Genomic DNA, 25,470 nt, shown 5'->3' on the forward strand with positions numbered 1-25,470 from the left:
CTGTCCCCACACACCCTCCCCCTTAAAAATAGAAAGCATTGTAAAAAATCAATTATAAACATTCATGAACTTCTGAACAGAAAATATAAAGCTAAGATAAAAGAATATAAATATATATATATATATATATATATATATATATATATATATATATATTCTTTTTTCTTAAAAGAAGTTAAGATAAAAGAATATAAGCACATACATACATATATATATATATATATATATATATATATATATATATATATATATATATATACATATACATATATATATGTATGTATATATATATATATATATATATGTATGTACTAGTTATATTCTTTTATCTTACCTTTTTTTTTTTATGTACTTATTTTTTGTAAGGTTATCTAAAGGATTAATTAGCTAATCGAAAAAAAACCACTAGATTAATTAAAAAAATAAAAATAAAAAATAATCGTATAGTCGATGTAATTTGAAAAAATTATCGATAGATTCGTCGACAGACAAACTAATCGTTAGTTGCAGCTCTAGTGGTCAGTATGCCTAAAGGGGGCAAAAATGAAGACAATAGGGTAAATCAGTAACAAATTTATTGGAAGTAACATGACATCAGTCAGCCAAATGCCTCAAGGCCCGAGCAATCTCAATGAGGATCCGGGATATATCTAGCGAAACATGCAGAGTTCCATCTCCCCAACTTTTTAATAACATGAGCCGGGATCCCCTGGCGAGAAACTGCAGAAGCTGCCCCAATTCTAAATGAGTGACCAGAAAGTCCTGCTGGGTTAAATCCTAGGTTGGACCATAACGTGCGGCAATGCCTGGTGAACTGTGCCATCGTGAGGGGAGCATGAGGGAAGGGTAATAAGGGACTGTCCCTGGGTTTGCTTGAGACTAGCGCCATGAGTTGGTCCAAAACTGACACGGGGCACCAAGCACTGCCGGATTTGAAAAACCTAACATCTGTACTAGCCCCAAACTGCTGCGTCTTACATGCAGTCATATGTAACCAGAAATGATCCGGATACGAAACACCAGGCTGACAGGAGTAAGGAGGAGGAGGGCGGGTTTAAATACCCACAGGGGCGGACTGACCATTGGGTCACTAGGGGGCCCCATCAGGGTTGCCAGACTCAGTAAAACCAGGGACAGTATGTAAAAATGTGTGTTTTTTTTTACATCTGTCTCTGAATTGTCCCTTTTGGTCTAAAAATCCAGAGATTTTAGCTGCCCCACCTCTCCAGTACCTTCTCAGCCAATAGAAACATGCCTGTGTATACTGTGTGATTGTATACTGTGTGTGTGTGTTCGTGTCTACTGTGTGGCCCCATAATCTCTGATTGCCTGGAAGCCCCATAATCTCCTATTGCCCGGGGGCCCCATGAGTTGTCAGTCTGCCCCTGAATACCCTCCCCCCCCCTGACTCCTCCTACAAACTCAGGCCAGCCTTCTCATTAATGGCACCCTCAAACACAAAGTGTGCTCGTACTGCACTAACATGCAATTCAGTGTGGGGCAATTTCTAAAGTCGTGTCTTCTGTATGTTTTGCGCCATGGTACGACAGTAGTAACACTCAGGGTTTGCTTGCGGAGAACAGAACTTGTATTAATGTCAGAGTTCAATAATTCACAACAAGCCCATTGGGAAGGAACCCGAACAGGAACATGACAAGGTAGCCAGATACCTTACTACGCCAATCCATACATGTACACCCCCCTTTTATACCTTATTCTATAAATAATGACACAGACACCTGCTGGATGTAAATGGCCTTTTAGGCCTTTATTTTTAACAACAAACCAAAAAAAACTTTTTATTTAAAACTTCTGTAAACCATTTTTCTTTTTCCATCTATTTTCTTGTAACAAAAACCAGCTCATCAGATCAACAGTTGTTGATCCCTGACGACCCCATTTTTTCTTGAGCCTGTAATCCCAACTTTTTTATGGCATTCGTCCCCAGCCGCCAACTTGCCTCGGGGACTTACCAATTGACCACAGACCCCCAACTTATTAGCCCGTCAGTCTGGCCAGCCGCCAGACCACCCGGGAGGACTCCATACATATGATGGGTCCTAACTTTTCAAAACCTCATCTTGAAACAGTATAATTTGTATATCAGCCGTCAAGGACCCTACCGCCACCTGCACTCAATTTCAACACATAGTCTCCACACCCTCCTTATATTAGGGGCGGGCGGGCGGGAACGTTCCTCCTGACCTGCTGCTCCAGACTGCTGACCTTCCTAAACTCACGTGCCTTCACATCAACTCTACTCCACCCCCTCTTACTCCATCCTCCAATCAGGTAAGCCTTGCAACTTTCTTAACCCCTCGTACCATTCCCCTGCGTAAGCCTTGCACCCTGTCATGTATGTCCTACGCTTACGTTGTCCTACAGCTATGTACATGTCTGTCCCAGAAGAAAACAGTGATGTGTAGCAGAGCAGGTCGGAATGTGGCCTTGCTGGTCGTTTCACAAATAGGGAGGTCACCAGAAGGATGGCATGTCTCTATCCTTTTCATAATCATCTGGAACCTTTCCGTACCATTAACTTCTGTCCATGTCAGACAGGGGACCTGTCCCTACACTAACCACACACGAAATGCATGCCAAGCCTGGAAGCTAGGGCCTTAAATTGGCTCTGCCTGACCCAAGATGGCTGCCAGAGTTACATGGGGGCGATAGCATCCAATCAGATAGCTTCCCCAGTAACCCGGCAAACCATATGAAACCTTTCTCCTCTTGACTTCCCCTCCGAGTGCAATGCCGCTAGCCAAATGTGGTCAAGTGCTACCTATTGTGGAGAAAATAGACTGCCCCTGCCTACACGTTTGTCAGCCCATTGAAATGAGTGGGCTCCCAAAAATATGCCATGCAGTAATGGGCAAAAATGCTAGCGCAAAAGCGCGTGTTCCGGTATGAACAACTGGCTCTCAGAGTGAACATGCGCATAGTCCTTGTAGAAAGCAAAATCATTCACTAAACTGCCAATCTCAAACCCGTTTCCAACATTGTCTTACATTCTGTTTGCTCTTGCGCCCCTCTGCTTCTTGGGGGAGTATATTACCCCTCCCATGATGCTGCCTTGGGTGTCCGAGCAGCCAATCACTAAGCCCAGTGCTTGGGGGTGAGGTATGATTCATTAGCCCTGTGCAGGCACTGACCAGATCAACCTGGAGCTTACACAAGACCCATTTACTTTGCTCTAGGAGGTGAGTGCTATGGCACAGGAGTAATCAGAAGATGAGTTTAATCAGGTAGGGGAGTGCTGGCAGTTAAGTGGCCCTCCTGCTTTGCAATGCACCTGAGCTTTCTGGATATATATACACACACACACACACTATATTACCAAAAGTATTGGGACTTCTGCTTTTACACACATGAACTTAATGGCACCCCGGTCTTAGTGGGGTTCAATATTGAGTTGGCCCAAACTTACAGCTATAACAGCTTCAACTCTTCTGGGAAGGCTGTCCAGAAGGTTTAGGAGTGTGTCTATGGGAATGTTTGACCATTCTTCCAGAAGCACATTTGTAAGATCAGGCACTGATGTTGGACGAAAAGGCCTGGCTTGCAGTCTCTGCTCTAATTCTTCCTATCGGGTTGAGGTCAGGACACTGTGCAGGCCAGTCAAGTTCCTCCACCCCAAACTCACTCATCCATGTCTTTATGGACCTTGCTTTGTGCACTGGTAGAAATCATTTGGTGGAGGGGGGATTATGGTGTGGGGCTGTTTTTCAGGGGTTGGGCTTGGCCCCTTAGTTCCAGTGAAGGGAACTCTTAAGGCGGCAGCATACCAAGACATTTTGGCCAATTTCATCCTCCCAACTTTGTGGGAACAGTTTGGGGATGGGCCCTTCCTGTTCCAACATGACTGCACACCAGTGCACAAAGCAAGGTCCATAAAGACATGGAGTTCGGGGTGGCTCGCAGTCTCCGATCAAATTAATCCCATAGGGATTCTATTGGGTTGAGGTCAGGACACTGTGCAAGTTCCTCCACCCCATAAACATCCTCCTAAACCTTGTGGACGGCCTTCCCAGAAGAGTCGAAGCTGTTATAGCTGCAAAGGGTGGGCTAAATCCATATTGAACTCTACAGACTTAAGCCCCATACACACTATCAGATTTTCTACTGATTTTTTTCCTTCAGATTTACCAAAACCATATAATATGAGGTCAAACCTTAGGAGTTTCAATGTTTATGCAATCAGGCAGGCCCTTCTACTACATGGTTTTGGTAAATCTGAAGACAAAAAAATCTGCAGAAAAACTGATAAACCCCATACACACTATCAGATTATCTGCTGAATTTTGTCTTCAGATTTACCAAAACCATGTAGTAGAAGGGCCTGCCTGATTGCATAAACATTGAAACTCCTAAGGTTTGACCTCATATTATATGATTTTGGTAAATCTGAAGGCTTAAGACTGGGATGCCATTAAAGTTAATGTGCGCGTAAAGGCAGGTGTCCCAATACTTTTGGTAATATAAGGTGTGTGTGTGTGTGTATGTGTATGTGTATGTGTGTGTGTGTATGTGTGTATATATATATATTTCATTTTTTTTATTACTGCTACAGGTTTTATTCAGCACCTGCAATTTTATGCACTGTTTTAAATATTCTACATTCAGATTAGTCCCTGCCCTTGAGGAGCTCACAATCTAAGGTTATATGCATAATGTACATACACATACTAGGCTCGATATAGACATGTCTTTGGAGTGTGGGATGAAACTGGTGTACCCGCAGGAAACTCTCACAAGCACCGGGAGAACATGCAAACTCCATGTAGATAGAGTTTTATCTAAATGGAACTTTCCCAAGCAGGGCAAAGCAATAAATTCACATAACTCCTTGCCGCTATAACCTTTTCTTAGGTATTTACTAATTGGGTGGCTATCATTTTCTTTTCTTTTTTTTAAGTATAATTCTTTATTCGAAAGGTTTTTCCACTTATGACAATACATCAACATAATATCAAAGAAAAGAAAAAAAAAGAAATGAAACCATTTTAGAATGAACAGATAAATTAAATCAAAACCAACCTTACATACCAAATATAAACAACATACCAGCAGCGACTACAAATGAAATTCATGGAAAAAGAATAAAGAATAATATGATAATAATACCCCACCCTAATAAAAAAATAATAATATATATATATATATATATATATATATATATATATATATATATATATATATATATATATATATATATATATATATGTATATATATATATATATATATATATATATATATATGTATATGTATATATACATTTTCTTCTTTTTTATAACTGCTGCAGTACTTTCGAATCTTGCTAGAAAACTCCAAGAGGTGTATTTATGAAAAAAATTAAAATAATAAAATATGCATAGTAATATCCTGTATAGGTCTATATTTAAAAATATAAGAATTGTGTTCTGCATATTAAACCTGCATTTACATTTGTTCTGTCACAAAATACTAAAGCACTTGGACTTTTAAGGTACCAGATGTCAAATAATGACAACATATCGACATACTGTACATAATTTTATTTTTTTTTGTATGCAATTTTTATTATTTTCCAAGATATTACAAAATATTATTTTATTTTTACATAATATAAAAACATTATACAATTATATAAATAATTATTATTATTATTATTATTATTATTATTATTATTATTATTATATAATCATTATAAAAACACATTAAAAAAAGGAAGGGGAAAATATTCCGAATCGTTGGTATAGGTGTACCTAAAACAAATATCCAGCCCCCTACAAGCTTATTACAATTGTAAGTCAAAATAACCAAATGCTCTGTCCAAAAATGGACCATGTACAGTACTATAAATAAATTCTATACAAAGAGGAAGGAGAAGAGGGTCACCGATGAGCTCTACGCGTTTCACGGTCCAAGCCACTTCATCAGGAGAAGTACATATTTAAAAATAAGAATTCTGGTTAAACGAAATCTGCATATTAAACCTACATGTACATTTGTTCTGTGTTAATGGGGCAAAACACAAATATTTTAGGATATCCCTTGTGTTGGTGAAATTTTTTTCCTTGATTTAGCATGGAAAATGCTACATTTGACCACTAGATGGTGCTAAGTATCACAGGTGTTTCCTCTTATACTATTCAGCACCATCTACTGGCCAAATGTGACATTTTGCATTTTAAAACAATGAAAAATATTCATTCAGTTCCAGAAATAGTCTAACAACTTTACTTTATTTTTGTTTGGTGTCACATTTGCACAGAACGAATGTACATGCACTTTCATTAGGTGAAACGCTACGCACATTTTTTTTTATAAATTCACCCACAATTGTCTTGTGTCCTCAAGCACGAAAGCCTGGCCTTGGGTGGGTTAATGTTGCAACATGAGGGCTAGTATCAATCACGGCTTTGTGAATATTCATAGGATGTCACGTCGCTCTTTAATATGTAATTTGTATATATATGACAAAAGTCCCATTTGTCATAGTATGACAAAAACAAAATTAGGGGTGTAATTCACAGGGAGCGTGGTATTACCAGTGTACGCCATGTTTGCCGCATGGGTTTTTACACATAATTAGTTTGTGTCTCTCCCCAGGCTGAGCAAATATTAATTTCTTATTTCCTATCTATATGCTATTATCTTACAATCTGGTGCTGAGACCCTGATATGCAATGCTGGCGGAGCACCAATAACCCAGCGCCTCCAGATCCTGCCACATGATGAATATCACTCACAGAAGTCCTGAGAAAATAGAATAATCATTCGCATATGAACTTTAATGTTGGTCTAAAAATGCATCCAATTTTGCTGGGGAGTTTAATAAATCAAAAACAAATTAAAGACTTCTGTACTTGTCATAGAAAAAAATAAATTATATAAAAAAAAAAAAATATCCACAGAAGATTAAACCATTTAAACAGTGTTAAGAGTCTCAAGCATTCACGCATAATCGCCGTAGTATGTTTACTTCCTATAATTGTCAGCTCCATCTAGTGGACATAATGCGGTATTTTCCTGATTAAAGTATTTCAGGAAAATACCACATTATAGCCACCAGATGGAGCTGATGAACATTGGAAAAAAGCACATAACACAATTTACAGGTACAACAGTTTTTTTTTTATGAAGAGACGTGTGTGTGTGTGTGTGTAGGGAAGGAGGTGTTGAAAGCGGAGTTCCACCCAAAAATGGAACTTCCGCTTTAAGTGATGGTGACCCCCTGACGTGCCACATTTGGCATTTCATTTTTTGGGGGGGGGGGGGGGTACCCAGTTATTAAAGGCACAAAGCTCCCCTATTCCTTCCCTGGCTCCGCGGCGATGGAAGGAAGTTCACCTCTCCCCTGTCCCTCCCTGCATTCTTCTGGGACACGTCACCAGTCCCAGAAGATTGCCCAGCCATTCACAGCGCGCTCTCGCATGCGCATTGCGCGCCCGGCTGTGAAGCCACAGCCGGGCGCCCACAGTTAGAATGTTGTGGAGAGGAGCGGGGCTTCGTGCACCCGCATCGTTGGACCATGGGACAGGTGAGTGTCTGAATTTTAATGCACACACGACTGGACTTTCTGGCAGAAAAAGTCAGACGGAATCATTCCATCAGATATTCCGATTGTTTTTCTTCAAAAAATTCAGACGGACCTAGAAATAGACCATGCTTTAAATCTTTCTGACGGAATTAATTTCTATTGGGAAAACTGTTCATCTGTGTGCTGGTCCGACGGACCAAATACGACGCAAGGGAAGCTATTGGTTACTGGCTATTGAACTTCCTTTTCTAGTCCCGTCGTACGTCATCACGTTCAAAATGAACGGACTTTGGTCCGTTTGTGTGTGGGCAAGTCCATTCGTTCGGAAGTCCGTCGTTAAGACCGTCGGACCTTTTCTGCTGGAAAGTCCGGTCGTGTGTACATGGCATAAAAGTCAGCAGCTACACTTTTTGCAGCTGCTGAATTTTAAATGGGCGAAACTCTGCTTTAAGGCTACATTTACACAGGTAATTATTCTCTGTACTGGAACTTCAGCCCTCTACACACTTTGGGGTGTATTTTTAAATAACGTGCAGATCCCGTGAACAAGCATGTATTATTGTTCTGTGCAAAACTGAACAAGTATAAGCTATTTTCTCTCCAGGTTGAATGGTATTCATTCTTAGAACACAGTGAATCAGGAAAATACTGCATTATGGCCATTAGATGGAGCTGAAGATCATAGGAAATAATGTGACATTTTTCTGATTCACGTAGAAAAAATATATACACATACATATATTATATATATATATATATACATATATGTATATACACACACACATACATACACATATATATATATATATATATATATATATATATATATATATATATGTGTGTGTATGTATGTGTATGTATATATATATATATATATATATATATATATATATATATACACTCATGCAGTTTTGCAGAATGAATAGCTCTTTACCTGTTTTATTTTTTATTTTTATAGATATATCATATTTTTGTAGGTGCCCAGCTGTGGCCAATATGGAACCTGTATATTCCATTAAAATATCCCATAGTTCATAGGCGCTATAACCTTTGCACAAACCAATCAATATACGCTTATTGGGATTTTTTTTACCAAAAATATGTAGCAGAATATATATTGGCCTCAACTGATTAATTACATTTTTTACTTGATATGTTTTATAGCAGAAAATGTAAAAACAAAAAAAAAACACGAGCAAAAGTAAAGTTTTTTTGTTTTTTCATTCATATTCTCAAAAAAATGGCCAAGAAATTATAAATTGACTGCATGGTCGAGTCTCCAGAAGAAAGCCATTACTATGCAAATGCCACAAAGTATCCCAATTACAATATGCCAAACAGCACAGAAACAAACCTCAAACCTTCTGGCACAAAGTAATTTGGAGTGATGAGACCAAAATTTAGCTTTTTGGCCACAACCGTAAACGCTACATTTGGAGAGGAGTCAATGAGGCCTATGATGAAAGGTTCACCATTCCTACTGTGAAACACGTAGGTGGATCGCTGATGTTTTGCGGATGTGTGAGCTACAAAGGTACAGGAAATTTTGTCAAAATTGATGGCAAGATGAATGCAGTATATTATCAAAAAATACTGAAGGAACATTTGCATTCATCAGCTAGGAAGCTGCTCATGGGATGTACTTGGACATTCCAACATGACAATGATCCAAAGCACAAGGCCAAGTGGTCCTGTCATTGGCTACAGCAGAATAAAGTGAAGGTTCTGGATTGGCCATCTCAGTCTCCTGACCTCAATATCATTGAGCCTCTCTGGGGAGACCTCAAAACGTGCCGTTCATGCAAGACAGCCCAAGAATCTACAGGAACTGGAGGCTTTTTTCCAAGAGGAATGGGCAGCTTTACCATCTGAGAAGATAAAGAGCCTCATCCACAAATACCACAAAAGACTTCAAGCTTTCACTGATGTTAAAGGGGACAATACACGATACTAAGAACTGGGGTATGTAAACTTTTGATCAGGATCATTTGGGAAGTTTCTGTTGTCATTATGTCAACACAGTTGATTGATGATAAATAGCTTCAGCCAAACACTAACCATGAGTGAAAGAAATGTTTTTGTGTTATCCTTCATATTCTCTGGAAAATGGCCAAGACGTCATAAATTCTGCCAGGGTATATGTAAACTTATGAGCACAATGTGTATTTATGTATATTATATGTGTATATATATATATATATATATATATATATATATATATATATATATATATATATATATATATATATATATATATATATATAATTGGGGCTTCTAAGTAATTTTATAGCAAAAAAAATCTGAAAACACCAAATGTCAGAAAAAGGCCTGGGCCTTAAGTGGTTAAGAAGGACTTCAGGATAAATGTTGGGGATAGGTGATATAGTTGGTGGATATGAGCAGTGAAGCTCATGTTTGCTGTTAATGCTAAATATCCTGCCGGTAAATGTACTGTACGGCTTTGTATGTCACCGCATGCCAAGATTTAATGCACGATATATCTTCACTTGTCCATGTCTCTGGATCTACTGATGAAGGCCTACCTTTTGAAGGTGACCTCTTTTATGCATTTTTTTCATCACACGCTCCATCTGCATTGACCAGGCTTGTGACAGGAGCACATTAAAAAGTTTTATCCAATCCCGTAACGAGATTAATGGCGGCACTTACCCCCCTATAAACCGGCGTCGGCAGCATACACAAATACTACTTACTTTTAACGACGGCAATTTTTTTGGAGGCGGGTTTGACTCCTTCCAATCAATGAGGTTGAAGAAATGGATACATTGTGCGGAGATATCCCCACATGGGCGCAGCGCTTGGTATGATATGGATGTCAAGGTTTGGGCTTGTATTGATTTCTGGGAAAGATAATTATTGCAGTTATTCTCCTTGATGTTCTCATTAAGAACACATTGATTCTTTCCTTCACTCCGCCGCAAAGTATCCAACAAAAAGCCATTGTGGGCATTTCCTATTCTGGAGAACGGAGATAAGGAGGAGAATGAAGGCATATATATTTTGCTACTTTCCTTGTCTTCAAAGTTTCTGCTTTGTGTGTTTTGCTTTTCATGTAGAGAGGTCAAGTTTTGTTCTGGGATATGCTTAAAGCAGGAAAAAAAAAAAAAAAAGACCAAGAATACTAATAGAAAGGAACTTTTGCTGCACTACTTACCTTCAATCGGGAGCTGTGCTGTCCCCCACAGTAATTTTCTTCTGCCACTAGATGTCCTCAATCTTCTGGGTTGTATGATGGTCATTGTTACTCAGTCTATATGCCCAAGCCCAGGTTGTCATGAAGCTGCCCACTACTGCACTTAATGGCGCTCACATGTCATTACGTGTGCACTGTTAATGCTTTTGCTGCAATGAACGTAAGGTTTATGGTGAAAAAGATCTGCTTACAGCTGGCCAGGTCAGCAAGGTTGCATTTACATGTAAGCATCATTTTTTTGCATGCTCTTTTTTTTTTTTTTTTTTTTTTTGCATTTTTGTGCCACACACATAGGGCACAATGAATGCCCTAGCAAGAGTGATGCTTTCGCATGCGTTTTCAGGATGCACACAAAACATGCATAAAAGCGACACGATTTTGCCCACATTCTCAATATGCCAAGGGGTGACTGCAGCCTAAGGCAGACCATACCTTAACCCTTTCATGACTAAGCCTATTTTTGGCATTTGGTGTTTACAAATTAAAATCCATATTGTTTGCTAGAAAATTACTTGGAACCCCCAAACATTAGAGACTCTAGAGAATAAAACGGCGATTGTTGCAATATTTTATGTCACACGGTATTTGCGCAGCGGTGTTTTAAACACAACTTTTTGGGAAAATGGACACTTTCATCAATTAAAAAAAAAAACTAAACAGTAAAATTAGCCCTATTTTTTTGCGTAATGTGAAAGATAATGTTACGCAGAGTAAATAGATACCAAACATGTCACGCTTTATAATTGCACGCACTCGTGGAATGACGACAAAGTACGGTACCTAAAAATCTCAATAGATGACACTTTAAATTTTTTTTACGGTTACCAGGTTAGCGATACAGAGGAGGTCTAGTGCTAGAATTATTGCTCTCGCTCTGACGATCGCGGCGATACCTCACATGTGTGATTTTAACACCGTTTACATATGTGGGCGCGACTTCCGTATGCTTTTTCTGTGCTTCGCGAGCTCGCGGGGACGGTGGGCGCTTTAAAAAAAAATTTTTTTGTTTTTTTAATTTATTTTATTTATATTAAAATTACTAAATTGTTTAAAAAAATAAATAAATAAATGTGATCACGTTTATTGCTGTCACAAGGAATGTAAACATCCCTTGTGACAGTAATAGGTGGTGACAGGTACTCTTTATGGAGGGATGGGGGGTCTAAAAGACCCCCCATCCCTCCTTTACACTTCAACGTATTCAGATCGCCGAAAACTGCGATTCTGAATACCGTATATTTTTTTTAAACCGGCGCCATTGGCAGCCGAGTAAACGGGAAGTGTCGCCATGACGTCGCTTCCGTGTTTTTCTATTAGGATACTGGAACGAAGCTGATTACGCATTCGTTCCAGTTCCTCCCCAGCAGCCGGAGGCGTCGGATCTTGAATCGGTGCTCCCGATCGAGCGGGAGCACCAGTAACAGCGGCGGGAGGCGGCGGGGGGGGGGCATCCCCTCCCGCTCCTCCGGCATAACAGCAGGTGCGGGCATCATCCCGGTATACCCCCGGAAGCCGAGTACGCAGATCTGCGTACGCTCGGCGGGAAGGGGTTAAGTGAGAAAAGGTTTAAATTAAGAAATGGACATGTGCGGTTTGCGTCGTTCCGAATTGAAATTCTAACAAATTTTTAGTTATTCGTATGTAATTACAATAGAAACAAATCTAAACAAATCCATAATAACGAATCAGACGAAATTCCAATAGTTTTCGATTTGGATAGTTTTCTAAACAAATTTGAATTTCCGAATAAAATTTTAATAAAATAGAAAATAAAGGAATATAATACAAAATAATATAATAGAATAGAATAGAAAATAAAAGAATATAATATAATAGAGTAAAACAGAACAGAATAAAAAAATAGAAAAAATAGAAAACATAGAATAGAAATAAAAGGGATAGAATAGAAACTGAAAGAGTAGAGTAAAACAGAACAAAACAGAATAGAAAATAAAAGAACATAATAAAGTATAATAGAAAATAAAAAAATAAAATAAAAAAATAAAATAGAATATAACCATCTTCTGAAATTCCAATTTTAAATAGAATACATTTGAATAGAGAAGAATATAATAGAAAATAAAAGAATAGAATATAATTGAGTAAAACAGAACAGAGTAAAAAAATTGAAAACATAGAATAGAAATAAAAAGGATAGAATAGAAAATGAAAGTGTAGAGTAAAAGAGAACAAAACAGAATAGAAAATAAAAGAACAGAATAAAGTATAATAGTAAATAAAGGAATACATTAAAAAAATAGACTAGAATAAAATAGAATATAACCATCTACTGAAATTCAAATTTTAACCACTTACAGACCGGACCATTTTGCTGGTCAAAGACCAGACCGCTTTTTGCGATTCGGCACTGCGTCGCTTTAACTGACAATTGTGCGGTCATGCGACATGGCTCCCAAACAAAATTGACGTCCTTTTTTTCCCACAAATAGAGCTTTCTTTTGGTGGTATTTGATCACCTCTGCGGTTTTTATTTTTTGCGCTATAAACAAAAATAGAGCGACAATTTTGAAAAAAACACATTATTTTTTACTTTTTGTTATAATAAATATCCCCCAAAAATATATAAAAAAACATTTTTTTCCCTCGGTTTAGGCCGATACGTATTCTTCTACATATTTTTGGTAAAAAAAATAGCAATAAGCGATTATTGATTGGTTTGCGCAAAAGTTATAGCATTTACAAAATAGGGATAGTTTTATAGCATTTTTATTAATAATATATTTTTACTAGTAATGGCGGCGATCAGCGATTTTTATTGTGACTGCGACATTGTGGGAGACCCATCGGACATTTTTGACACATTTTTGGGACCATTGTCATTTATACAGTAATCACTGCTATATAAATGCAGTGATTCCTGTGTAAATGACACTGGCAGTGAAGGGGTTAACCAGTGGGTGGCAGTGTAGGGGTTAAGTGTTCCTAGGGGTGTGTTACTAACTGTGGGGGGTTGGGCTTTCATTTAGTGAACACTGATCTCTGCTCCAATCACATGGAGCAGAGATCAGCGTCACTAGTTGCTAGGCAGAATGGAGAAATGCTGTTTACACGGTATTTCCTCCATTCAGCCGTCCCGTGAGACGATCGCGGGTATGCCCGCGGCGATCGAGATCGCCGCGGGTCCCGCGACCAGACTCACGGGGGTCCCGACCAGCGCCGGAGCGCGCCGCCGGCGACGCACTCCCGATGGCAGGTCGGCATTGAAGATTGGACGTACCTGTATGCCAATATGCCTGCCCGTGCCATTCTGTCGACGTACATCGTCGTGCGCTGGTCGGGAACCGGTTAAATAGAATACATTTGAAAAGAAAAGAATATAATAGAAAATAGAACAATAGAATAGATTAGAATAAACAATAGAAAAGAATAGAATACAAAGAATATAACAATATAACCATTTTCCTCTATTCTAATTTCAAATAGGATTTACCTGTCAAATAGGATAAATTCAAATAGAATAGAAAAGAATACAATATAATAGAAAAGAACAATTATAAAATAAAAAATAGAATAGAATAAAATAGAAAGAATTTAACCTTCTGAAATTCAAATTTTAAATAGAATATATTTGAATAGAATAGAAGAGACTATAATAGAAAATAAAATAATAGAATAGATTAGAATAAACAATAGAAAAGAATAGAATAGAAAGAATATAAAAATATGACCATTTTCCGAAATTCGAATTTCGAATACAATTCGAATGTTGAATACAATAAATTTGAATTCAAATATAATAGAAAAGAACAAATTAGAAAATAAAAAAATAGAGTAGAAAAAAAAACAATCAATAACATAGAAAGAATATAACCATCTTCCAAAATTTGAATTTCAAATACAACAAATTCGATTTTGAATGGAATTTAAAAAATGTTTTAATCGATTCAAATTTGCATAAATGAAACAAATTCCAAAAGCGAATGAAACAAATTTAACAAATCAAATTTATGTAAATAACAAATCAAAATTAAACAAAATAAATGTTTTCATTCTGCACATGTCGGTGTAGCACCCTCCTAGGTAGGTGCTAGAGAGTCTATATCGTTTTTGGCTTTTCTGCTTAACAGAGAAGCAGACCGGGAAACGTAGGTGATGTGACTGATGTCTCCTTAACAGAGAACAGTGATTGATGCGTGTGCTCTGGGTGCGGCTCATGCTGTCTTGATGTTTCACACTGATCCAATAGCAAGAAGGCATATTGGACAGTGCATAGCTCCCAACTGTCCCTGATTTTGAGGGACTGTCCCTGATGTCCCTCTTCCTCCTCATTTGTCCCTCATTTTGGTCTGATCCATATAGTTGTATATAAAATGCACTTTTTATCTTTCAAAAAGTGTTTCCCAGTGCTAAACCTTTCATCCAATTTCTAAATTGTTGCATTTTTACATTTTAAAAGCCAATATAAAGGAATAGTAGTGGTAACAAAAAAGCCCTTGTGGATTTAATTAACCTTTTTTTTGTTAATTATCCTTTTAAGGGGGTGTGGCAGGGGGCGTGTCCTATGCCTACATACGTTTGGTAGTAGGGGTCCCTCATCCCCATCTCAAAATGTTGGGAGGTATGGACAGTGGGAGGAAACCTAGCAGGTGAGAGCATGAATGCAGATACAGGCCTGTCCAATTAGAAGGGGATGTGCCCCAAGGAATGCTGGGTGCCTGTATTTAAGTCTGAGGAGCACATGGGCTTGGGGTTCCAGTTCCAGCCCACCTCTTAGGAGAGAGGTTCAGGTGGGGAGGAGGCGGCTGCCGCTCCCCAGTGTGGAAGGCCATGTAGCTTCAGATTGCAGATCTGAGGGCATGAAGCCTGAAGGCTACAACCCAGAGTTCCTATGCAAGCTGACTGAGGGAGAACGTCTATGGATCTGGTCTTATGTCACTGGTATGGAAGGTCGCTTGGAAGTTGGAAGGAGGCTACCAGCTGTCCCTGGACATTTTGTGAGTCCAGACCCCTGAAGGGTGTGTTGCTGCAATTCCCCCTCTGGTTCAAAAAGTCAGCATACTGGGTGTGTGAGCTAAAGGAGACACTGGCAAGTGTTATAAAGACTTAAGTCCTAGACATGTGCAAAAGGAAAATATTCATTTAGTTTCGTTTCGTTTTAATTCGTTAATTCATTAATTTCGTTTAGTTATATTCGTTAACGTCCTTAAATTCGTTTTCGGATTTCGTTTAGTTTTCTACCGAATTCGAAAAATCGGCCACATTCGAAAATATTTCAACGAAATTCGAAAATATTTCTACCGTATTCGAAATGATTTCAACATGATTCGACATTATTTCAACCACATTCAAAAATATTTTGTGACCCGAATTTAGGGCCATGTATCTCGGGGTCACTTGGTGATAGAAACTCCAAATTTGGATATGTTGTAGTGCTAGTAGTATTGTATTTGCATACCAAATTTGGGGTTTCTAGCTATAAGTGACCCCGAGATATGTGGCCCCAAAATCGGGTCGCAAAATGTTATTAGTTAATAGAGCAGAGAATTAAATTTTGCGACCCGATTTTGGGGCCACATATCTCGGGGTCACTTATAGCTAGAAACCCCAAATTTGGTATGCAAACACAACAATACTAGCTCTACAACATATCCAAATTTGAAGTGTCTAGCACCAAGTGACCCCGAGATACATGGCCCTAAAGTCGGGTCACAAAATATTTTCGAATGCGGTTGAAATAATGTTGAATCATGTTGAAATCATTTTGAATGCAGTTGAAATAATGTCAAATCATATTGAAATAATTTCGAATGCATTCGAAATTATTTCAACATGATTCAACATTATTTCAACCGCATTCGAAAATATTTTGTGACCCAACTTTAGGGCCATGTATCTTGGGGTCACTTGGTGCTAGACACTTCAAATTTGGATATGTTTTAGTGCTAGTACCATTGTGTTTGCATACCAAATTTGGGGTTTCTAGCTATAATTGACCCCGAGATATGTGGCCCCAAAATCGGGTCGCAAAATGTCATTCTCTGCTCTAATAACTAATAACATTTTGCGACCCGATTTTGGGGCCACATATCTCGGGGTCACTTATAGCTAGAAACCCCAAATTTGGTATGCAAACACAATAATACTAGCAATACAACATATCCAAATTTGAAGTGTCTAGCACCAAGTGACCCCGAGATACATGGCCCTAAAGTCGGGTCACAAAATATTTTCGAATGCGGTTGAAATAATGTCGAATCATGTTGAAATCATTTCGAATGCAGTTGAAATAATTTCGAATTCATTCGTTATATTTCTTTCGTATTCGTTGTAATTTGTTATTTTTTTTATTCGGACATTCGGATGCAAAATTCGGCCGAATTTCGATTCGTTACGAAACGAATTGCACAAGCCTATTAAGTCCTAGTGACAAAGTCCACAGAGTCGTGTCTGCTACAGAGGGACGTATGTCGCGTACACACTACCGGACTTTTCGAGGGACTAGGTCTGACGGTCTTTCCGACGGACTTTCAGAGGAATTTCGACTGACTTTCCGAATGAAAGGACTTGGCCACACACAATCACAGTCCGATGGATTCGAATGTGATGACGTACGACTGGACTAGAATAAGGAAGTTCATAGCCAGTAGCCAATAGCTGCCCTAGCGTCGGTTTTTGTCCGTCGGACTAGCATACACACAAACAAATTTCTTGGTCCGGCGGAGTTCTAGTGGAAAAATTTAAAACATGTTCTATTTCTAAAATCCCCCCGGATTTTTGGCAAGCAAAGGTCCAATGGAGCCCACACAAGATCAAATTGTCCGGCGGACTCGTTCCGTCGGATCGTTGCTGTCAAAAAGTCCGGTCGTGTGTACGCAGCATTAGTCTTCCATTATCAGACGCTCTATGGTTCAGCAGATCATCTGCTTCCACAGAGATAGAGTTGTCCTCACCTGTGAATAGTTCATTTGGAGTATCCTACTAATTCCCTTCTCCTAACCAAGATCTCCAAATAAAACATAAAAACTAATCTCCTAGACTGGTCATTGAAAACAACAAGCGGGAGAGTGCGTGTGCACCTGGCTGTGTGAAATACTGTGTAACTGGCTGCAGGATAACCAGTGGGAAGCCCAGGTACAAGTATTCCAGGAGTTCCTGTGGGAGCAGTTCTACATCTATAAAGAAAATTGCTTGATTCCCCCATCAACACAGTCATTGTGGATGGAGGAATGCCTCCCATGGGTCTATAGTCTTCTGCCAGCAAGGAGGAACACAATAGCCAGGGGGGAACACAATTCCGGTGGCAGGGATCAGACAAAAAAAGAACAGGCTGGTTGCATTGAAGCCAATGGAAGCATCAACTTTAGCACAACCAGCCTGCCTATAGAAGGATCAAAATTTGCCCGGTTCCTGAACCAGCCGGATTTCAATCCGCCTATGGCTGGCTTAAAGGATAATTTCAGGCTTTTTAAAAAAAAGTGTAGTTGCTGACTTTTAATAAACAGACACTTACCTGTTCCACGGTCCAGCGATTCAGCTGAACAGGGTTTCACTCCTCTCCCCCTCCTTTCCGCCGGTGCCTCCATTGCCACTCTGGGCACCCAGCTGTGACAGCTTTCGGCTTCACGGCCAGGCACACATGGCGCATGCGCGAGTCGCGCGGCGCTCCCGGAGTGGACAGGCAATCTCCTGGGACCTGTCACGTGTCCCAGGAGATCTCCTAGAGGGAGGGGCCGCCTAAGGCGAAAGGAGGAGTCGCCTAGGTGGTCCCTGGGTGGAAGGAAGAAGTGGGACAGGAAGTCCCCCTACTAATGAAGCCCCCACTCCCCCCCAAAAAAATAAAATGCCAAATGTGGCATGTAAGGGGGCGAGGAGTGCTTAAAGCGGAAGTTCAATTTTTGGGTGGAACTCCGCTTTAAAAGGTGGCTTTGGTTGTATTAAAAAAAAAAATGAACGGATCCTCCATCCTCACAAGCGAGGTGAATGAAGGAATCCTTTCTGCTGAAACAGTGGGACTCCTCCGCTGTCATAACACACCGATAATGCAGCCACTGATCAAGAAAAGTTTTCCAGCAATCAAAAGATCGACTTGGGTACACCTATACATGGATCTCTAACTTTTTATTTTGCCTATAGCTTTACTTTAGGGATTTAGTATAAATGTTGGGGATAGGTGATAGTTGGTGAATATGAGCAGGGAAGCTCTTGCTTGATGTTAGTGCTAAAAAAATCCTTCCGGTAAATGCACTGTATGGCACTGGGTGGCAAAATGTAATGCACAATATATCTTCACTTGTCCATGTCTCTGAATCTACTGATGGTTTTTCTTTGAAGGTGACCTCTACTTATTAATTATTTTTTTCACTAAATGGTTGCAGCTGCTGATCAAGAAAAGTTTACCAACAATGGGGACAGCCATACATGGATCAATTCCAGTTGTCTCGTGTGTGCCTCCAATTCATTTGTAGATCCAGTAGGCCTTTATTATGGAGTGCTACCCCCAGCAATAATCACAATTAAAATGCGTCAGGGGTTGTTGTACCCAAGTTGATGCTGAACTGCCTGAGATTCAAACGGCGTATGGCCTGCCTAAGACCCTTTTGCCATGCGCATCGCCTAGTCCATTCAGCAAGGAATCCATGAGCAGATCACCTGCTGCTTTGGAGAAGGATGGGACAGATATCACTTTTGTGACATCCGTGTGCACACAAAGTTTAAGCTCTGTTATATTTATGGGCATTCAGATGTAGAACCCTCTAGTGGTACTAGAATGTGTACAGTTAGATTTTTTTTTGTAGTGTAAGAAAATTTAAGCAGCCTTGGCAAGCAGCCAAGCCTGTGTGTTTTATTCTGGGTTGGCAGGAAGCCAGGCAGATCTGGGTGACTCACAGGCAGCATCACTGAAACCTTCCCTCTCCTTCCAGAAGTTTCTGGAAAGGAAAGAGGAGAGGTGAGGTGGAGCTGCCTGGGGTATTCTGAGGGCCTGTCCAATCACCAACTAAACAAATACTCAGGGTCAGCCCAGCTGGGGAGGAGTTGTGATCGGGTGGAAGATGGAGATGGAGCGTTAGGCTGTCAGGGCCTTTGAGGGAGCTCCCCAGTCTGGGGGGAGGGGTGACCTTGGACCTGGGCTCGGGTGCGAACGGGACTTTCTTACAACCCACAGAGGTGTCCTGACCAGACCAAGAGGCACAGGAAAAGCAAGAGAGGACAGCAGGAGAACACTGCTGGGCAAGTCTCCAGGAGTTCCACCGAGGCAGCCAGGAGGGCTGGTGAGTGTTCACACAGTCAGGAGGACTGGGAAGGCATGCCTGAGAGGACTGGGAGAGTGCAGTCTGGAATGGGTGCAGAGCCAGTGGAGTGGTCTGTGGTGGCACAGGCAGTGGAAAGAGGCAGCAGCAGCCAGGAGGGCTGGCAGTGCCTGAAGATGTGGTGCTGCGATCAGTAGCCATGTGGACAACTAGCACTAGGACTACCAACATTTTTGCTACATCAAGGGTGCCCGGAGTTCCTGACTGCAAATGAATTTGCTTATTCCTGGCTGAGCCAGTGTCAGGCCTAAACTACAGTGCTAGCTGGTCCAGGAAAGAAGTGTAACCAAGTGTTCTGCTGGAGCTGGAAGTAAGGGAGTGTATATACAGGGAGTGTATATAGTTCAGTCCCAAGTCTTTAACTTTTCTTCAATCAAGTGGGCATCCCATACTTACCCTTACACCACCCACGTTTAATTCCCCTCAATAAAACATAAAAACGAAGTACAAGGAGTGGACTGATTTGTGTGTGAGGATTGTGTTGACTGGTTATGCAGGGTGAGAGATGGACCACAATTACCAGCAGCCCCTAGGGGGTGCCACTACAAAGATGTAAATGGGCTTGTATCCAGTTACATCAGAATATCTCTGATCCATCACATTTAGGTCCTGAAAAAATGGAAAAGGACGGAGTCCTTTCACATTTTTTTTTCAGGACTTGGATGGACATGAAGACAAGTAGATGTAAACAAACCCAAAATGTTTACATACAGCTGCCCACCATAGACGTACATGGAGCTCCTGATCAGGTCTGCCTGAAAAACTGACATGTGGATTTGATTGGAAAACCCACATGAAAGGGGCCTTTTAATCCTTAGATTAGTGGTCTCCAAACTGTGGCCTGGTGGGGCAGATGCGGCCCTCTGCTTGCCTTTACCCAGCTCTTTACTCAGTTCCTCTTACAGCTACAAGACACTATTCCAACCACTGACACCAACAATTGGGGTATACTTCCTCCCACTGATACTAATGATGGGGCATTTTGCTTCCTACTGACACCAATGATGGGAAACTATTTCTCCCACTGACACCAACAATTGGGAACTATTCTTCCTACTGACACCGATTGGTCATTATTCCTTCCACTGAGACTAACGTCTGGCCCCTCTAAGGTCTGGAGGACAGTAAACTGACCCTTTCTTTAGAAAGTTTGGAGACCCCTGCCTTAGATGAATGGATATTAAAGTGGAACCATATTCCACTTTAACAATACCGTGTCCAGGAGTTCCCTAGCCAGGCAGTCTTTCTCTGGGTTTTCGATCTTTGCCTGTTTTGACTGGTCAGGCCGAGATGACACCACTCCCGCACATGTACGTTCCTTCGTCTTGACAGGTGCCGAAATTGTACACTGAGCTGCAAGTACATTGAGAACAGGAAGATAAGGATACTTTATTACAGAAGAGGCACAGCAAGCCTCTTCTGTATTAAAAAACTGCATGTTCATAAATGTTTATTTGTTGAGTAAAGTTCCAGTATATACTAAATTAAAGACCAACTCCTGCTAAAAAAATTTAAGCAATTACAGCAGTATATTTTTTGGTAGGAAGGTTTAAACCATATGAATAAAAGATGACCACTCTAAGCACTGCCAGCAGTGTTCTATGGTTTGCCCCCACTGTGTACCTGTCACTTTAGCTGGACAGCTTGGTCTGCATGCAAATGTGGAGAACAAGACAAATATAAGACGTGAAATAAAAATGTAAATCATATATTGAATATGATCATTACACACCATACAGTTAGCTGAATACAATATTTTTCATCATGATGGTCCTTTAAAGGAGAAGTACAGCCAAAGCTCATTTGGTTGTACTTCTCCTGGTTTTCAGCAGATGGAGGGCTGACATCATGGAGGCAGACCAGGCTGGGGAAGATAACAACCATAGGGTCAGTATCTGCCCAGATGTCTGGACTGGCACCCAGCTCAACCTCTCAGTGAGCCGCTGAGAGCCTGAGTCAGCTGCTCCCACCTCCTCCACAGCCCAACACTCCAGTGAGGAGGCAGAGAGTCACCACTGTCTGCTCACCGAACACTGACAACTGAGTGATCAGCAATCTATGATGCTCAGTTCTCAGTCTAAGAGCCGGTGGGGAACAGATGCAACATGGGACTGATACAGCATCCACTTAGGTGAGTATGAATTGTAATACACACGACCGGACTTTTTGACGGACTAGGTCTGACGGAATGAATCCGTCGGATATTACGATCTTGTATGGGCTCCAGCTGACTTTTTTTTCCCTAAAAGTCCAACGGATCTAGAAATAAAACATGTTTCAAATCTTTCCAGCAGACTCGAGTCCAGTCGAAAAATCTGTTTGTCTGTTTGCTAGTCCGAAGGATGAAAACTGACGCTAGGGCAGCTATTGGCTACTGGCTATGAACTTCCTTATTCTAGTCCGGTCGTACGTTATCACGTTCGAATCCGTCTGACTTTGGTGTGATTGTGTGTGGCCAAGTCCATTTGTTCGGAAAGTCCATCAGAACTCCGCCGAAAGTCCACCGGGAAGACCATCGGACCTAGGCTGTCGAAAAGTTCGGTCGTGTGTACGTGACATTAGCTTCAATTTTAACCTTAACATTGAGTTTTCAGCAACTTTAAGGCCTCATGTACACTGCTGCTCCTAAACTCGCATTTGGGAGCTTTTGGCATTTTTTTTGCCAAAGTCCCTGAACTCAACTCAATAAAAGTCTTTGTGTCCATGCATAAGTAGGCTTTTACCAGAGTTTAGAAGCAGCAGAGTTCAGAGGCAATGAAAGCTCATCTCCTGAACGCAGGAGTATCGCCCCTTCCCTTCACCCCTTCTTTCCCTGTAATCATCTGGGACACGTCACAGGTCCCAGAAGACTGCTAGACCATTCAGGAGGCTCCGCACGACCCGCACATGTGCAGCGTGCACCTGGCTGTGAGGCACGCAAGCTGTCATAGCCGGGTGACCACAGTTGAAATGCTGGTGAGGGAGAGAAGCGACCACTCGGGTGACCACATCTCTGGACCATGGCACAGGTAGGTGTGTGTTTATTAAAAGTCAGCAGCTACACTTTTTGTAGCTGCTGACTTTTAACAAACACAAAAGCCACTGGAGCTCTTCAAGCCCCATTCAATGACTTTATCTAGGCTGAGATGATGTCATCAGTCTTCTGCAAGCAGGAGGAAGCATGTCCTCAGTCTCCTCTTCCCCCAGTGACCAGACTTCAGCATTATAACTTTGTCACAACCATTTACTATGGGATGAAGAAAGGATCAAGATAATAGACATAAAACATGTATTATCACATGTAATACTACTGCCCTGAAAACATAGGGAACTGTGAAGGCTCCTGAATAAATAGATGTTTTGGACAATTTATGTGCTTCCAACATTGTGGCAACAGTTTGGGGGAACGACTGTGCCTCTGTACACAAGCCAGCTCCATAAATACATGGTTTGATGAGTCTGAGTGGAAGAACACAAGTGTCCTGTATAGAACCCTGACCTCAACCCTACCCAACACCTTTTGGAAGAATTGGAATTCCAGTTGTGAGCCAGGTTCTCTCATGCAACATTAGTGTCTGACCCCAACCTTACTAATCATAATTGGGAAGAACTGGAATGCCAATTGTAAGTCAAGTCTTTTAATCCAACATGAGTACCTGACCTCAACCTTACTGAATACCCATGGGATGAATGGTACTGTTGGCTGTGAGCCAGGTTTTCTCATCCATCATCATTACTACACTTCACAAATTCCTATAGTCAATCCCCAAAAATCTTGTGGAAGTCTTTCCAAAGGAGTGGAGACCCATGGAAGATAATTGGAATGAGATGTCCAACAAGTACATAGAAGTGGGATGATTAGGTGACCTCAAACCTTTGGTCATATAAAGTATCTAAATGTGATAACCAAGACACACAGATACATTCAAGCCGCTATGATAATATATGAAATGCCCTGTTTTTCTTATATTGATAGCTCCCCTTCAATTTAATTCCAGTAGTCAGAGTATACAGCAGAAGTAGGAAGACTCCTAGCCACAGAAAGAGCAGAGATGATTAAAACATTCCGTCTTTAGAGGCCCATACAGTGTTTTATTTGAGACTTCTTCAAACACTATGTCTGACACCTCGGTTGCACGCAATATACGATTCTCCTTGTAGGAACAGTAATAACTGTGACATTCACAGAAGTGTTGGAAACTTGGTGCCAGATGTTTAATTAGCTGTTTTATTTTATGGAGTCTGTCAAGGTTGTCATGCAAATCCTTCACTAATGTATGGGAGCTGTCATAGAAACGCACACCCGCCATATTATATGACACGGTCCCTAGTGATATCTCATCACAAGGACTCACATCTTTTGGTGCTGATGTTTTTGATAAAGACATGAACTGAAAAGGGTTATGTGAAGGAGTTGAAGGGTTAAAGTGGTTGTAAACCCATACAAACCACTTTGACCTACAGGTAAGCCTAGATTAAGGCTTACCTGTAGGTCCAAGAAATATCTCCTATACCTACACGGTTTAGGAGATATTTGTCAAAATACAGGCACCGCTGTCTACGGCGCATGCGCCATAGACAGCGTCGCGCAGGTGCACTGAGCGTGCCGCTGTCAACGGCGATATGCCGCGAGTGGCGGCTCCCGTGCGCATGCGTGGGAGTGACGTCATCGTGGCTTTGTCGAATGACAGAGGCAGAGCAGCGAGACCCACCGAGAAGATGGACGCTCCGGACTACAGGGGACAACGGTGACTTCGCTGGCTCCTGTGTCAGGTAAGTGACACATAATGGACTACTATGCGATGCATAGTAGTCCATTATGCTTTGCCTTTGCAGGGAATCAAAGAGGAAGTAAACTCATCAGGGTTTACTTTCTCCTTAAGGTTAAGATAGAATTTGTCCATGCAGGGTTATGTCACTACAGAGGGCAACCCCTGACCCCCTTACGCTAGAGGTCCGAGCACTGTCAAATGACCAGGAGAGTGATGTCACCACTCCACTGAGTCACTGATGTCAGTCATTTCAGTGCCAGCTGTTGAGAATAAAGGAGAAGAAAGGAGGAAGTGCAGATATGAGTATAGGGAGGTTGGGGGCCCTTTGTGAAGACACTGTTATTTTGTCCCGCATGGGTCTCTTTAACCACTCGTCTACAGGGCACTTTTGCCCCCTTCCTGCCCAGGTCAATTTTCCGCTTTCAACGCTGTCATACTTTGAATGACAATTGCACAGTTATGCAATGTTGTACCCAAATGATTTCATCCCAAAATACCCCAAATACATTTTTTCATATTTCTTTCCCCACAAATAATAAAAAAACAAAAGAATTGAAAAAAAAAAAAGTTTTTCTTCGTTTCTGTCCGAAACTTTTGTAAATAAGTAATTTTTTTCCTTCACTGATGTGTGCTGATCAGGCTACACTGATGGGCACTGGTGAGGCGGCACTAAAGGGCATTGATGAGGTGGATGAGGAGGCACTAATATGTGG

This window comes from Lithobates pipiens, unplaced genomic scaffold, assembly GCF_037356315.1.
Source record: "Lithobates pipiens isolate NorthernLeopardFrog02 unplaced genomic scaffold, aLitPip1_a1.2 Scaffold_3, whole genome shotgun sequence".
Taxonomy (NCBI): domain Eukaryota; kingdom Metazoa; phylum Chordata; class Amphibia; order Anura; family Ranidae; genus Lithobates; species Lithobates pipiens.